Below are 6,000 nucleotides of genomic sequence, written 5' to 3'. Positions count from 1 at the left end.
TTACAGTGTTTGCCTAAGTACATGCTGCTGGCTACATGAGGAGTAAAATACAAGGTTAAATAGATGTTTTGACTAACACAGTATGGCTGTTCTTCTGCAATGAACAATGTCGCTGCCAGTGCTGTATAGGTGTCAGTCGTGTCAGATCAGCTGTGTACTTTAGCCTTCTGAAATTAAACACTTCTTTCTTTAAACTGCTGCTCTGAGCAATAAGTCCATTCTCCACAATCACTTTGCAAAGTGTCCAATACTTATTACATACATGCATAAAAGACTGTTGAAATGGGACTTCTAGTAGGCAATCACTTAAAACACTGGGTTTTAATACATTTTTCTTGTGTATGCATTTGTTTTATTAACAACTTGCATAAAATAATTACAATTTTCACCATGAAAATCAGTCTGATTTCCAGGACTAAGGGTGCAGAGGGAAAGGACAATTTCTTTTCTTTCATTTACACCTTAAGAATGACAGTCACTTGTTATCACCCACTTGTTTATTGTGAGAAACTGAATAATCATTCACTTCATCCACAACATTGAAGATGTTACATTCCTCTATCACACCTCTCCCCTCTCAATTCTTCCAAGCTGTTGAAATGCCTCTTAGGCAAAAGCTATTGCACAGTGTGACAGCTTGTCACTCTTCTGCATACCTCCAAGTTGTTCTAGATCTTTTCTGAGATGGGAGTAGAAAGCAGGGGAATTAGTTCTCACTCAGCATGGAAGATGTGAATGCATGATGGATTCATTATGGTGTGATTATTGCTTTATATTTGCTTATCCTTTCTTCCCTGAAAAACTAATATGTCACTTTGCATGTTATTCTAATATACTTCCCAATGCTTTCCAAACTCTTTCCCTACTTCAAAGACCATTGATGTGGGTTTAAAAAGCAACCAGTTGTCAGCCTGACTGATTTTGAAACAAAATCCATTCTAAAACTAGGTAGTCTTGTGGTCTTGTTTTCTCCAAGTGTAATTTTCAGGGAGCAGGAAGGGGCTGAGGAAGATAAGGTTGGTGGAACTCTCCTTCAACCACAGGAAGTTAAATGGGCAACAGTGAAGTATTTTATAAATGGCTTTCTTTGGCTTTCAGCTATGGAATTAACATGTTATAGATTTCAAGTCTAGTGCAGAAAAATATTTCAAAAATTAGGTGAGCAATAGTGAGAAATACAGACCTTTCAGAAAATATAAGGGACTTACTTTATATTCAGATAGATGACAAGAAACACAGTGGGTACTAAGATAATATCCTGCATTCAAATGGAACAAAAATGGGGGAAAAGTTCTGTCTCTGTAATACTGAGATGATTTCATAGGATTTCTGTGGGTGAGGTTCCACACTTAGCAAGTGATGTCTTTGGGAAAAAAAAATCACAAAATCAAAACCTCCAAAATCTATTCAAAGTCAACTGTGGAGAAAAAATTTTAATTTAGTTTCTCGGTTTCTAGTATAAAATACAGTGAAAGATAAAGGACTACAAAAGCAGTGATAGATTTTTTCCTTAGGGTTAGCTGAGAGTGAAGATCTCCTGGACAGGTTCCTTTCTTCACAAACTTCCTCGAGACTTTTTCATCATACCACTTTGTGCTGCTGTGGTATCACATGCATCGGCCCTTTGCCACCAACCAACATGATGCTCCGTTTTGTCTATCAATAGCCAGCTAGAGGCATTACAATCAGAGCTGAAATGGGACAACAGTGAATTTTAAAATAAGAACCTTATATATAATACTGAAAGATACAACAGTTTATTGTAGGGAAAATGTATTAACAAATGCATTGGATGCATTTCAAACAAATGTAGGGAAACGGATGTAATAAAATCATCAAAGTGTAAATATAATAATAAATATACAACAAAATGTAGTACAACTTTTCTAAGGGTTGAGAAGTGTGAGTAAAAGAGCTGGACAGGATTTTTGCACCTGCTTTTAGATTTGAAATGTGTTTTTCCTTATACTCTAACTTTCTAACCTACAGAGTACTGCATAGGTCAATAGACTCATTAGTACTCAAGACCTCAAAGTCCTGAACACAAATCATCTCCCTAGTTTAGATCAGAATCTTACATGATGAAAACAGCAGTTTGCACTGCATGTTGTGTTATGTGTACCATGCAGCACAAGTGTGTAGCACTGAGGCACAGCCAGAACCACTGTGTGGAAATCAGGCCTGTACACTCTTAGCTTCTTTTGGGGAGTTGTTCAACTTAAATGTTACGTGGACTATTAAGTGGACCATAGAAAACCAGATTTGCAGATGAGGGAGAGTGATGTTCAAGTTTGTATCAAACCTGGCAAAGCAGAGGTGATTTAATCTCTGGTCCCTCAGAAATCAGCTGGATCACTCAGAAAGTACGTTTGAGTCTCTTTTGAAGTAACCGGAGGAACACAGCAAAGCCTTGTCCAGGCCAGTACACTCCTGTAAATCCTTCATGCTCAATGCTGATGAATTTTTATGTTTTCTGAGAAAATAGTTTCACCAAAATGTTTATGTGTGAATTTCCTCTGCAGCTGAAGACCCTAGTAACTTAGAAATTGTAGAGAAAAAAGCAAGTTAAAATCCAAAAGCAAAACAATGCTGTGATTTTGCATATAGCAGAGACTCAAGGGTTAATTTCATTGCAGCTGGCAGCTGAGTATGATATCATGGACATAAAAGTTTGCATAAAAATATCATCAATTTTTCCCTTCATAGCACTTTTCTCCAATTTGCAGGCCAGCAATGCAGAGGAATGTATCAGCTTTTATTTTCCTCACAGACATTAGCAACCTAATCTCAACTTTTGAGAAATACACAGCAAGCCAAAATCAACCATCACAAGAAATGCAAATATATTCTGGCATTCACAAAGTTTCACTGAGGGACAGAGGGTATTTTCTGTCTTATTGAGAAGCACTTACATGAGAATAGGCAAAAGTCCTGATACTTAATAATCACATCAGCTGATACCCTAGAAAGTATGGTGCAGAGCTGGAAACTCCCATCTCCTTTAGGCCTATAAAAAACAAAGTAACAGACAGAGGAGCAAAGGACGTTTCCTTTTTTTTTTTTCTAATGGTAGCTCAAGTATGGAATAAAGATGAACACTCAGACAATTAGTGGCCACACATTACAGAGTGCATTAGAATACACTAGAAATTCTGCACCTCACTCTCCTCAGGCTGTTTAACATCTAAAACAAAACAAAAAGCAACAGAATTTGAAAAGAAGGAAAAGCAGAGAAATTACTATTAGGTCTGGCACAGAATCATTATTGGTTTCCTTCTCCCTCTATCATTTCTCTTCACTTGTAGCACCTACCTGCATGTAATGCTTCCCTGGCTTTCCATCAGGGCACAGATCTGCAAGTCCAGATGAGATATTCATGACTGCCACACTTGGGAGTCTTCCCTCCAGCACATGGAGCTTTAAATTAGTTCTTTGGTTATACCCTGCTTTTTCCATTCCATGTTCTCCTCCAATCCCTGCTTACACCTACTAGAACACACTCTCCAACCCATTGCTTTCCTATAAATTCAATTAATTAATTAAAACCTTGAAAACAGCTACATAGCAGCAGTCTCTTTGCAGCTGATTGTAGCAGCCAACTGATTATCTGTTTTCATTGTGCATTAAAGTTACAGCTTATGCATTGGCAAATAAAATCCTAGTGCAGGATCAGAAAACACACACTGCTAAACAAAGCTGATTTATAACAGCTCTTGGACACATACTCAATATTTGAGCATATGCTGTAACATTTCTGCATCACACTAGAACGCACCCTTTTTTTTTCATTCATCTCACTATTCTGAATTAAGTGGGTTAACTCTGGAGGCAGATAGAAGCTCAGCTAACACTGCCTGATTACTGGACTGATATAACAGGCATTCCTGTATGGGTAAGGAACATAATTTCACACACACCCATGTGTATAATACTACCTGTTGCCAAGGTTAGAGGCAAGAGCCCCCAACCACAATTTCTCATCGCATGGGAGCCCCAATTAAGTTAGTCTTGTTTTGTAAGCTTTCACTCCTCTTGCCACACAATCCTCTTCACTGTGTGAACATATGACAAATTTCATCACAGAGCTGGCCCATATCAAAATATTTTCTTGCAGGTCTTTACTTATCCATTCAGATGAGGTTCACTCCACTGCCGAAAATGCTCGGGGAATGAAAAACAATCTATCAGGTCCTGACATCGTAAACACATCTTAACAGGCAGTGAACTATGGGACCTGAGCATCCAGTGGCTAAGTCATGATGATACTTAGTGCTGGTGTATTCCTCTTCCAATGAGAATTTGTCCCTCTCTTGATTTGGTTTGCAGATGTTAATCAGTGCACCGAGCTGCTGGTTATATTTGCTGTGTAGTTCGTAAATACTTTGAACAGATGTTAATGCAGCACAAAGCACCCCCTCACCCTCACTGAACAGGGCTTGGCACTTTTCCCAGATGAAGTGAATGGGGCACCAGTGGGTAATAGTTTGCCGCTTCTACAATTCCTGTATTTTCAAATCTGCTAATAGAGGGAACTAGAATTCAATAAACCTCTAGATGGCAAATATCACTCAAAGGAAATGCACATAGTAAATGAAAATTCAGAATGTCACTTCGTCTTCTGTGTTCAGGATGATGATCCTTCCTCTTGACTGGAATCTCCTTTGCCCCAGCTGTTTTTCTTCTGCAGGAATAAAAAAGAAGAGTCAATTTTGAAGAACTCTGGCTAAGTGGCGCTTGCCCAGTGTTGGGGAAGATGAAACAGGAAGGCCTGGTGGATATGATTGCCTGACCAAAGATTTTGGGAATATGAAAACTACAGGCAACATCGAAATGAAAGCCGCTTTTGAAATACCAAGTCTTAGTTACTGAACAACTAGAAAACAATGGTATGGCCACTGAAGTAATCCCCTCTTGCTTGAACAATACCCTCTGCTTGCAAAGAGGTCCAAGGGTCAGAGCAGACCCTACTAGCTCAGCAGAAGGGGTCCAAAGAGTAGTTTTTAGAAGTTAAGATGTAACACTCTATGGTAATATAAGAACTCTTATAGGCTGTATGTAAATGCTATAGGATTTGTATCTTGTATTAGATTGGTTAGTGACAATTAGAATATTCAGTACAGAAGATGATTTATTGTATTGTAACCAGGACTTCAGACACTTCCTCTTCATTCCTTTCCTTCCTTACTTCCACTCTTGCTCTTACACCCTCTCTCTCTCTCACCTGCTTACTCTCTTGGGCCTGCTCAGAGCTGAGTCTGGCAGCTCTGAGCAGTGCCCCTATACCCAAGCTTTTTACAATAAACCGACTGTGTCCCAAGACCTGCTTATAGAGATCTCTCCGTCACCGACTCCGTCCAGTCCCGCCCGTAACCTACAGTCTGGCGCCCACCGTGATTGCCGAACCCACACCCAGCACCTGCAGCCTGGCGCACAACGTGATTGAACGCCCGGTTCAGCTTTTCTCCATCTGTGGGACTTTTCTCCATGGACGGTAACTAAAAGACCAGTTATAGCCACCTAGAACTTGTCGTGAGCACGGCATACCGATGCTGCGCATCGTAATAGCTGGAGCTCTGTAATTCTGCTGAGGCAGCCTTCGAGCACGGGGATTACCTGGAGCTCTTGGAGGCAATTGCCTGGCAGCCCTCGAGCACGGGCAGCCACTGCTGCGCAGCGGCCCCCTGGAGCTCTTTGAGGAGGTCTGCCGTATCACCCCTCGAGCACGGACACGCTGCTAAGCAGTGCTGACTGGAGCTCTGCGGAGGGAAATCTGCCGCACGCCCCGAGCACAGGCGAGTAGTGCTGAGCACCGCCTGCACTGCAGCTCAGTGCGGACCCACCCGTGAGGTCCTGAGCACGGAAAGCCGTTGCCAAGCGACGCCTGAAACCGGAGCTCTGGGAAAGGACCGAAAAGCGGCGTCCTGACTGCCGAGTGGAGTGCCTGGCCAGCCCCGCACGACAGACATCTGAGTAAGGACGCTGCTCCTGCGACATCACCTA

The 6,000-nt window shown here is 41.3% G+C and overlaps 1 long non-coding RNA gene across 2 annotated transcripts; it reads right to left on the bottom strand.

The window, feature by feature from the left end:
• Positions 1 to 355: 355 nt before the first annotated feature.
• LOC104690374 lies at positions 356 to 4,868 on the bottom strand. Of its 2 annotated transcripts, XR_005601624.1 has the most exons (3): positions 2,913 to 4,868; positions 2,303 to 2,538; positions 356 to 1,691 (listed from the first exon to the last, which is right to left on the bottom strand). It is a non-coding gene; the product is annotated as an uncharacterized LOC104690374 (long non-coding RNA). The 2 variants fall into 2 exon arrangements; XR_751972.3 differs by having other exon boundaries at positions 2,303 to 4,868.
• Positions 4,869 to 6,000: the final 1,132 nt, after the last annotated feature.

Source organism: Corvus cornix, chromosome 2, assembly GCF_000738735.6.
Source record: "Corvus cornix cornix isolate S_Up_H32 chromosome 2, ASM73873v5, whole genome shotgun sequence".
In the NCBI taxonomy this organism is placed as follows: Eukaryota; Metazoa; Chordata; class Aves; order Passeriformes; family Corvidae; genus Corvus; species Corvus cornix.
This window is presented reverse-complemented; position numbering and strand designations above follow the sequence as displayed.